Genomic DNA, 11,112 nt, shown 5'->3' with positions numbered 1-11,112 from the left:
CTTTAAATTGGACATCTTGGGGTCCAAACTCTTGATAATCCGACATGTACTAAAAATAAGCCTGTACCAAAACAATAGGAGCGGAACAGGTTGGTTTTCTAGGATTAGAAAAACATGGCTGATTTCTTCCAAAAACAGCGCCACTCCTGTTCATAGTTTGTGTTTGGTATTGCAGCTCAGCTGCATTAAAAAGAATAGGGCTGAGCTGAAATACCACATACAACCTGTGGACAGGTGTGGTGCTGTTTTTGGAAGAAAGCCGCCATGTTTTTCTAATGCGGACATCCAGAGCTCCCGTTTATTTAGTGATGGCCTATTTGTGTCGTGCCGGATGTCCAAATAAAGAACTTTAATGTACAGATGTAGTCATCTTTATCTTGACTCTTAACGCATTAAATACAGAGTGGCAAGAAACTTTAACTTGACTTTTTCAATGGCTTTTCAATGGCTTTTGTTGGGCGATATCACGCTGCAGCAAGTTATCAGAGTCAAGATAAAGATGGCTACATCCGTATATCCAAGGAATAGGAAATCCATCTTGTGCAAAAATCCCAAAGTCAACTGGTGACCCCTAAAGAATTCTATGGAAAAAGGTGGTCCTAAAGGTCAAAACACGATCTACTTGGCAATACCCTGGGGTACCTAATTCGGGCCAAAGACCTCTATACAGTTATCTTCATCTCCTATGGCCCTGTTCACACAGAGTTTTTTTGCCACTGTTTTGGCAGCGGAAACCGCGTCGGAAACCTTGCCAAAAAACGTCTGAAAATGCCTCCCATAGATTTCAAAGGGAGGCGGAGGTTTTTTTTTCCTCGTAAACGGAAAAAAACGCGCTCGGGGAAAAAGAAGCGTTATGCCCAATGGAAACGCCCGAAGAAAGAGCATGTTGCTTCTTTTTTCTTACCGCTCATGGGTAAGAAACTCATCCACCTCCCATTGAAATAAATGGGAGGCGATTTCGGGTGTTTTTTGGTGCTGTTTCCGTAGATTGAGGTAGATTCTGCGTCAAAAACAGTGCCAAAATACTAAATAATACGTGTGAACTAGGCATTATGCCCTTTCTTCAGGCATTTCCATCTCTGACCTCCCATTGACATAAATGGGAGGCAGAAAAAGCGGTTTTAATTTTTTGCGCTCAATGGCCGCCGCAGAAAAACACGGCAAAGAGTGCAGGCAGGTCAAAATCTGCCTCAAAATTCTTGAAGGAATTTTGGGGCAGATTTTTCCGCCTGCAACAAAAACTCTGTGTGAACAGGGTCTATATATGCAAACACTGCAATGGGCATAAGGGTATGTGCACACGATAACGGCAAATACGTCTGAAATTACGGAGCTGTTTTCAGGAGAAAACAGCTCCAGAATTTCAGACGTTTTTACAAGTGCACGCGTTTTTCGCGGCGTCCATTACGGACGTTGTTAGGGATCTGCCAGGTACTTCATCTAGCTACACTCCTGGGATTAATCAATCCACACCTGAGGCCAGACCTGTTCGACTGACACCTTCTCCCACCAACCAGGGTGGCAGGCTCAGGAGTGGGAGAGCCTATCGCGGCCTGGTCTGTCGGAGTTAGCTCCGCCCCCTGCCCTTTATTACCTGCCCTGTGCTCTCCCTCAGTGCTTGTAATTCTTTTGGATTCCTGGCCCCACTGCTGCTTGCTCCAGCCTGCTTCTGCCGTGCTTCTGCCTTGCTGCAGTTCTGCTTGACCTGCTTTGCTTGCCCTGGCTTGCTTCTGTCTCCGTGCCCGCTCGGGTGTACTCACTTCGTCCTGGTCCTGACTGTTCGTTCGCCGCCCCGTTTCCTCGTGGCGTTCCGTGGCTACTGCCCCTTCCCTTGCGTGTTCCCTGTTTGTCTTCCTGTGCACTTAGCCAGCGTAGGGACCGCCGCCCAGTTGTACCTCGTCGCCTAGGGCGGGTCGTTGCAAGTAGGCAGGGACAGGGCGGTGGGTAGATTAGGGCTCACTTTCCCTTCACCTCCTTCCTGCCGTTACATAATTACAAGCCCTTACCTAGTCTACCATTTCTCCTACGCTGACGCTATCATGGACCCCCTTGAGACCCTGACCCAGCAGATGCAGGGCCTCTCCCTACAGGTCCAGGCCCTGGCCCAAAGGGTCAATCAGGGTGACGCTGCTTTAGTAGTACCCCTCACCTCACCTCTAGAACCCGACCTCAAGCTACCTGACCGGTTTTCAGGGGACCGTAAGACGTTTCTCTCCTTCCGGGAGAGTTGCAGACTGTATTTCCGCCTAAAGCCCCACTCCTCAGGTTCCGAGAACCAGCGGGTGGGTATCATCATATCCCGACTCCAGGAAGGGCCCCAAGAGTGGGCCTTCTCCTTGGCTCCTGACGCCCCTGTACTTTCCTCTGTTGATCGTTTTTTCTCTGCCCTCGGACTCATTTACGACGAGACTGACAGGACTGCTTTAGCCGAGAGTCAGCTGGTGACCTTACGTCAGGGTAGAAGACCGGTTGAGGAATACTGTTCTAATTTTAGGAAGTGGTGCGTAGCTTCTCAGTGGAACGATCCGGCCCTAAGGTGCCAGTTTAGGTTAGGATTATCTGACGCCCTGAAGGATCTGCTGGTTAGCTACCCCTCGCCTGACTCCCTTGACCAGGTTATGGCCCTAGCAGTACGACTTGACCGACGTCTCAGGGAACGTCAGCTAGAACGCTTCAGTGTGCTCCCCTCTGACTTTTCTGCGATTCCCCCCGAGGTCCCGTCTCCTCGCCCCTCCACGGAGGACTCGGAGGTACCTATGCAACTCGGGGCCTCCATGTCCCCTCGACAACGTAGGGAGTTTCGCAGAATGAATGGTCTCTGCTTCTACTGTGGGGACGACAAGCATCTACTGAACACCTGTCCCAGGCGCAAGAATAAGAAGCCGGAAAACTTCCGCGCCTAAGTGATCATCGGGGAGGTCACTTGGGCGCACAGGTATTTCCCGTTAATGTGAAACGCAATAAAATTTTGCTTCCCTTTCAGGTCTCGTTTGCTGGCCGGTCTGCCACGGGCAGTGCTTTCGTGGATTCTGGCTCATCTGCTAATATCATGTCTGTGGAATTTGCTATGTCTCTAAAGATGCCTTGTATTGATTTACCTTATCCTATCCCTGTAGTAGGAATCGACTCAACACCCCTTGCTAATGGTTATTTTACTCAGCATACTCCTGTTTTTGAACTCCTGGTTGGCTCCATGCATTTGGAGCAGTGCTCTGTACTGGTGATGCAGGGATTATCGTCTGATCTTGTTTTAGGCCTTCCCTGGTTGCAGTTGCATAATCCCACATTTTATTGGAATACTGGGGATCTCACCAAATGGGGTAATGAATGTCTTATGTCATGTCTTTCTGTTAACTCTATTTCTCCCCGGGAGGAGGTAAACACACTTCCTGAGTTTGTTCAGGACTTCGCCGATGTGTTTTCTAAGGAGGCCTCCGAGGTGTTGCCTCCCCATAGAGATTACGATTGCGCTATCGATTTGGTGCCTGGTGCCAAGCTTCCTAAGGGTAGGATATTTAATCTTTCATGTCCTGAACGTGAAGCGATGAGGGTGTATATCCAAGAATGCCTGGCCAAGGGTTTCATTCGCCCCTCGACTTCTCCTGTAGGTGCTGGCTTCTTCTTCGTGGGGAAGAAGGATGGTGGCCTTAGGCCGTGCATTGATTATCGTAACCTGAATAAGGTCACCGTAAGGAACCAGTACCCACTTCCTTTGATTCCGGATCTTTTTAATCAGGTTCAGGGAGCCCAATGGTTTTCTAAGTTCGATCTACGGGGGGCATATAACCTTATCCGCATCAAAGAGGGGGATGAGTGGAAAACTGCGTTCAACACACCCGAGGGTCATTTCGAATACCTGGTCATGCCCTTTGGGTTGTGTAATGCCCCTGCTGTCTTCCAGAATTTTATTAATGAAATCCTGAGAGAGTACCTGGGTAATTTTCTTGTTGTGTACCTTGATGACATACTGGTGTTTTCCAAGGACTGGTCCTCCCACGTGGAGCATGTCAGGAAGGTGCTCCAGGTCCTTCGGGAGAATAATCTGTTTGCTAAGACTGAAAAATGTGTCTTTGGGGTACAGGAGATACCATTTTTAGGGCAAATCCTCACTCCTCATGAATTCCGCATGGACCCTGCCAAGGTTCAAGCTGTGGCGGAATGGGTCCAACCTGCCTCCCTTAAGGCGTTACAGTGTTTTTTAGGGTTCGCCAACTATTACAGGAGATTTATTGCCAACTTCTCGGTCGTCGCTAAGCCTCTTACGGACCTTACCCGCAAGGGTGCCGATGTCCTCCATTGGCCCCCTGAGGCCGTCCAGGCCTTTGAGACTCTCAAGAAGTGCTTTATCTCGGCCCCCGTGCTGATTCAGCCCAACCAAGAGGAGCCATTTATTGTGGAGGTTGACGCTTCCGAGGTGGGAGTGGGGGCCGTCCTGTCCCAGGGTACCAGCTCCCTCACCCATCTCCGCCCCTGTGCTTACTTCTCTAGGAAGTTTTCGCCCACGGAGAGTAACTATGATATTGGCAACCGCGAACTTCTAGCCATTAAATGGGCTTTTGAGGAGTGGCGGCACTTCCTGGAGGGGGCCAGACACCAGGTAACGGTCCTTACTGATCACAAGAATCTGGTTTTCCTAGAATCGGCCCGGAGGCTTAATCCTAGACAAGCTCGGTGGGCACTATTCTTTACCAGATTTAATTTCTTGGTTACCTATAGGGCTGGGTCCAAGAATATTAAGGCTGACGCTCTGTCACGTAGTTTCATGGCCAATCCTCCTTCCGAGAAGGATCCCGCTTGTATTTTACCCCCTGGTATAATCGTCTCTGCCACGGATTCTGATTTAGCTTCTGATATCGCGGCTGATCAGGGTGCAGCTCCCGGGAACGTCCCTGGGGACAAACTGTTTGTTCCCCTGCAATACCGGCTGAGGGTACTCAGGGAAAACCATGACTCCGCTCTATCCGGTCATCCTGGCATCTTGGGCACCAAACACCTCATTACCAGAAACTATTGGTGGCCTGGGTTGCCTAAAGATGTTAGGGCTTACGTCGCCGCTTGTGAGGTTTGCGCTAGGTCCAAAACCCCTAGGTCCCGACCTGCGGGCCTACTACATTCCTTGCCCATTCCCCAGAGACCTTGGACCCATATCTCCATGGATTTTATCACCGATTTGCCTCCATCTCAGGGCAAGTCGGTGGTGTGGGTGGTAGTCGACCGCTTCAGCAAGATGTGCCACTTTGTGCCCCTTAAGAAGCTACCTAACGCCAAGACGTTAGCTTCTTTGTTTGTGAAACACATCCTGCGTCTCCATGGGGCCCCAGTCAATATCGTTTCTGACAGAGGGGTACAATTTGTTTCCTTATTTTGGAGAGCTTTTTGTAAAAAGTTGGAGATTGATCTGTCCTTCTCCTCCGCCTTCCATCCCGAAACCAATGGCCAAACGGAAAGGACCAACCAATCCCTGGAACAATATTTAAGGTGTTTCATCTCTGACTGTCAATTCGATTGGGTCTCATTCCTTCCCCTTGCTGAATTTTCCCTGAATAACCGGGTCAGTAACTCGTCAGGGGTCTCCCCGTTTTTCTGTAATTTCGGGTTTAACCCTAGGTTCTCCTCCGTCTCCCCTGGTTGTTCCAATAATCCTGAGGTAGAGGAGGTTCATCGGGAACTGTGCACTGTATGGGCCCAGGTTCAGAAGAACCTAGAGGCGTCCCAGAGCGCACAAAAGATTCAGGCGGATAGTAGACGTTCTGCTAACCCCCGGTTTGTCGTCGGGGATTTGGTCTGGTTGTCGTCCAGGAACTTGCGCCTTAAGGTCCCGTCCAGGAAGTTTGCTCCCCGATTTATTGGACCTTATAAGATCATTGAAGTCCTCAACCCTGTATCCTTCCGTCTGGAGCTCCCCCCCATCCTTTCGCATACATGACGTCTTCCATGCCTCCCTCCTTAAACGCTGCTCCCCGTCCTGGTCCCCCTCGAGGATACCTCCTGTTCCCGTTCTCACCCCTGAGGGGGTGGAATTCGAGGTGGCCAAGATTATGGACAGTAGGATGGTCCAGGGCTCCCTCCAGTACCTGGTCCATTGGAGAGGATACGGGCCGGAGGAGAGGACTTGGGTACCTGCCCGTGATGTTCACGCTGGGGTATTGATCAGGAGGTTCCACCTCCTCTTCCCCACTAAACCGGGTCCCCTTAGTAAGGGTCCGGTGGCCCCTCATAAAAGGGGGAGTACTGTTAGGGATCTGCCAGGTACTTCATCTAGCTACACTCCTGGGATTAATCAATCCACACCTGAGGCCAGACCTGTTCGACTGACACCTTCTCCCACCAACCAGGGTGGCAGGCTCAGGAGTGGGAGAGCCTATCGCGGCCTGGTCTCTCGGAGTTAGCTCCGCCCCCTGCCCTTTATTACCTGCCCTGTGCTCTCCCTCAGTGCTTGTAATTCTTTTGGATTCCTGGCCCCACTGCTGCTTGCTCCAGCCTGCTTCTGCCGTGCTTCTGCCTTGCTGCAGTTCTGCTTGACCTGCTTTGCTTGCCCTGGCTTGCTTCTGTCTCCGTGCCCGCTCGGGTGTACTCACTTCGTCCTGGTCCTGACTGTTCGTTCGCCGCCCCGTTTCCTCGTGGCGTTCCGTGGCTACTGCCCCTTCCCTTGCGTGTTCCCTGTTTGTCTTCCTGTGCACTTAGCCAGCGTAGGGACCGCCGCCCAGTTGTACCTCGTCGCCTAGGGCGGGTCGTTGCAAGTAGGCAGGGACAGGGCGGTGGGTAGATTAGGGCTCACTTTCCCTTCACCTCCTTCCTGCCGTTACAGACGTAATTGGAGCTGTTCTTCATTGCAGTCAATGAAAAACGGCTCCAATTACGTCCCAAGAAGTGTTCTGCACTTCTTTGACGCGGGCGTAATTTTACGCGCCGTCTTTTGACAGCGACGCGTAAAATGACAGCTCGTCTGCACAGAACATTGTAAGACCCATTGCAAGCAATGGGCAGATGTTTGCCGACGTATTGGAGCCGTCTTTTCAGGCGTAATTCGCGGTGTAAAACGCCTCCATTACGCCTGAAAAGAGGTCGTGTGCACATACCCTAAGAGTTTTCCTTGTAGTTGTCATCCAGCTTTCCACAGACCCTGAAAAGCCCATAAATTTGCAATACAAGATTACATTCTGCCATTTCTTTCTGCCTATGTGTCAGTCTTTACTATAATTCTAGCATTCTATTTATATAAAACGTTTCCATTTTACTCTTCTGAAAATAAAACGTATCTGTCTACCACCACATGTTGATTGTATAATATTCCCTAATTAATGGAAATCACAGTCGCCTCAATCAATGACACCCTAAATGTTCGCTCTCATTGGACTTCATTTTGGTCTTGATATACTGTAAATAACACATTGAGTCATTCTATCTGCTTACAATTGGAGATTATTTTCTGGTCACCTCCATTATGTCCCTGTGTACGGTGACTAAAATATATAGCTATCACACCCAGCAGCAGGTGGATGATAAAGGGCACCGTGCAACGCAGAACTCAGCTGTGAAATTGAGTGAGACTGAGGAGATGCGATAGGTAGAAACGTCTTCTCTGCACTTGTCACAAAAGATCCTTCCGGGGCTGGTGCGCAAATGTGGACGTTGCAGAATTTGACACAACAGCTGTAAAACAAATTATTTTCTGCTGTTCATATTTGCGGTATAGAAATGTTACGCCTTCAAGAATAAATAACCGACTTTGGGAGAGAAGAAAATGTGAGTTCTGTATATTAAGTAGAAGGGAAAAAAAAAAAATGCATTGCTCAGAAGCCAGTATGGGTTTATTTTGTACAAAAACATCTATTACATACACTAACCAAGGCAAACTTGACAGCAAGATTCCAGTAGACCAGTATCTTCTGGATTATTGGGTTTTACAGACAATCAGGCGTCCCCTAAAAGGAGTTTCGGTACCATACACTTGGAATTTTACAGAAAAACTTCATGATTGTGAAGAGAAAACTGAAGCATGAGAATAGTCTGGGGTTACCCCCAGACCATTCTCATGCTGTGTAAATTATGGTCAATCTCAATTGGCTTCTGAGGTTAGCATGCTCTGATTGGCTGATCTTGCCATGGCTAATCTGCTCGGCCAATCAGAGTATGAGAAATGGGGAACCAAGTGCCCAGATAAGTCATGGTTATTCTAATCATTCTCAAGCAGCCGTCTGAATTATCCTTGTACCTCCACTCGTGGGCGCAGAATAGTAATATTAGAAATATTGTCTGCAATGACGAGAAATGTCTCATTTTGAGAAATGGAGAAATAAGTTGTCATCCATCCAACTGAGTTAGAGGCATGTGGGTCAAGCATTTACCCCCAGTGGTAATCTTTAGGACCGGGTGGGCAATGGGCATGCAGCTTGATCTACTAAAGTGCAACTAACCCTATTAAAATCTACTTTAGAAATCCACTACATTTAGTACGCCAGTGTTGCCTGCTAAAACTTTCCCCTATTCATTTTTTGACCTTGTAACATGTGCTAGTGACCTGTAACCAGAAGCTTTATAACTTTGATTAATACTCTCTCTGTTATCAGCCACCAGCTCCTTACAGGCCTGACCACTGCTGTTTCTTCCGGCATTCTCCTTCTCATTGACCTAAATGCTCAACTACAATTTTTGCCCAGTTGCCTCTTTCTAGTGCACCGTAGATAGAGTCCAGGTAGTTCAAACCCATCTAGTGCTGGAATATGCAGAGTACAGACTGTAATCAAAACCAAAGTCACTGGCAAAAGGTGATCCTATAGGTGTAGAGCGCAAGCTTCTTGGCTTCTTCTCTGAGTAACTACTAAACTCCAGGTAGGGTTGAGGATCTCAATAAATGAGAACTTGGTCAATTGTGACCTTCTAGCATCTTTGTGTTCTCCATAGTTTCATGATGCTCTTCCTCTCCTTTTCCTGGACTGTCAATCTTCCTTAGCCCTATCCATGTATTTAGTTACCCTGGCCAAGGCAGAGTAACTTGATGACACCCCTCGCTGGGCTCACCCAGGGCAAATGTCTCATCAGCTAGTGTGGCTCGTTGGCACCCCCTGCTGGCAACCTGGGCAATTATTACATCAGCCTTCCCCCTCATAGCTATGCCGATGCCTGGTCATACCACTTACATTGGAGTCCGGAATAAAACATATATAGGCATATATATATATAGTATAATTTTTGCCTTATTAGCATTTATGGTCAGTTAATTAGCCGTCCTCTATTCTGTATTGGATATGATTTATTGAACTTGTATACAACAAATAATAGAAGCCCCATCTTTACCCGTATTATAAGCCTGTTCTCCATTACCTCCGCATGCATTCAATATACAGAACAGGTTTATTAATGCCGAGTATAAACACGTCTACAATATAAATTTTAAGGGAAATTTTTTCAGGTCATTCCCACCGGGAGCACAAAAAACCATTTCAGTTTAGAAGCTGAGATTAATTTCTAAGTAATGACTGTTCATACACAATGTGCCACCGGCTCCACCAGTCTCTGCTCGGGGATGGAAAATTAGAGCATTTTAAAAGCTTTTCCGATTGAAATATGCCGTAATTTTGTGTGTTTATGTTTATCCGGGAGAAAAAAATAAGCAAAGCAAATGACAGCGCGTAAATCTTCTCGAGATCTCAATTTCTCTGACCAAGTTTTAATTTACATATTTTTTGCACAATTTGTGTGAAAAGAACAATAAGTTACTGGTAATAATAAGAACATAAGGCTCTGGTAGGGCTTGTGATGGATGTTCATTGGTCAAGCTTGATTAGTTCTTGCTTGAAGAACGTTTTTTAAAGGGAACTTGAATGATTTTGATACATTTTTGGGAAATCATACAGAAAGGTGAGAAGTTGTGTTTCATTCTTCCATTTTTTGTGATGTTCATAAATAGATATCACTGGTATCGATGCCATTGTACATAAAGGTCACCACTCTACCAGACATGATCCACGCCCATGGGGCCAGCCTCAAAGTAATGCAAGAAAATCTCCTTGTTCCATAGTCTTGTGCTGCTGGAAAAAAGCCGATCTTTAGACCCGGGGGGCATGCAGCTACTTAAATCCACTCATGGCACAATTTGGATGCCTGTGTTGCTTGCTAAAACTTTCCCCAATAAGTTTTTGACCTCGTGACCTATTTGTGTTACCCTACTTTGTCTAAGTTTGTGTCTAATTTAGGGACAGACAGACCATTTGGGCGTTAGGTGCTCAAGGGCCCATGACCAGAAGGATCCCATGGCCTCTTCTTCAACTACAATATTAATTATAGTTGTCACGATCTGTGGGTATGTGGACCCACTGGGCCGTACCACCGTAGCGGGATAGCAGCTGGCCAAACAGTGTACCAAGTAAAGTCTATAGTCCGAGCACAAGGGTACCTGTGGTAGTACAGACAGTAGCGGTGGCTAGGCTCAGATGGGACCTTGGCAGCAGACACCAGTCGTGGTGTAACACAACATGACTCCAACTCTTTTAAGGCACAGGAACAAGGTAGCACGGGATACAGGATACAGGTAGCAGGAACAGGAACACTGGGAACAGGAAAACAATAAGGGACCGTTTTCTAGACTGACGGATTGAGTGAATGCGGTTCCACCTGTTATCCTGTTATGAACTTAGATGTGATAGATTACAGGTGGATCCTGCTGACACTGAACCCGTCAGGTCCAAGGGACTGACGGATTCAGGTCTTAGCGAGCAATACAGCTGCTCTTAATATCAGGATGCAAAGCTGCTGTATCTCAAAAATGTAAAATCATTTTTAATAAAAACTAATTATAAAGTTGAACCAATCACACTGGCTGACCTTTTTATATATATAAAAAATGCCTTTTAAAGGTGTACATAGCCTTTAAAGCCTCCATTATCATATGTGAAGCAGATAAAGATCCATAATAAAAAATAATGGCCCGATGGCGAAATTCTGGTTGGCTCATCTCTTGACTGATTCGCTCATCTCTAGTGGCGATGATGGACATGGTTTGCATTGGACAGGAGATGGTGCACTGGACTGACTATTTGGGCATTAGGGCAATGTCCGAGGCCCATGTTGAGAGGAGGCCAACAGACTCAAGATCAGTTAGAACACTCCTTA

At 47.4% G+C, this 11,112-nt stretch overlaps 1 non-coding gene across 1 annotated transcript; it reads left to right on the top strand.

Annotated features, from left to right (window-relative positions):
- The first annotated feature begins 1,168 nt into the window (after positions 1 to 1,168).
- Positions 1,169 to 1,306, top strand: LOC142661346 (small nucleolar RNA SNORA5). Its single transcript, XR_012850712.1, has one exon. It is a non-coding gene; the product is annotated as a small nucleolar RNA SNORA5 (small nucleolar RNA).
- Positions 1,307 to 11,112: the final 9,806 nt, after the last annotated feature.

This window comes from Rhinoderma darwinii, chromosome 9, assembly GCF_050947455.1.
Source record: "Rhinoderma darwinii isolate aRhiDar2 chromosome 9, aRhiDar2.hap1, whole genome shotgun sequence".
Classification (NCBI taxonomy): Eukaryota; Metazoa; Chordata; class Amphibia; order Anura; family Rhinodermatidae; genus Rhinoderma; species Rhinoderma darwinii.
The sequence above is the reverse complement of the archived record's forward strand: the minus strand, read 5'-3'. Positions and strand labels throughout refer to the sequence as shown.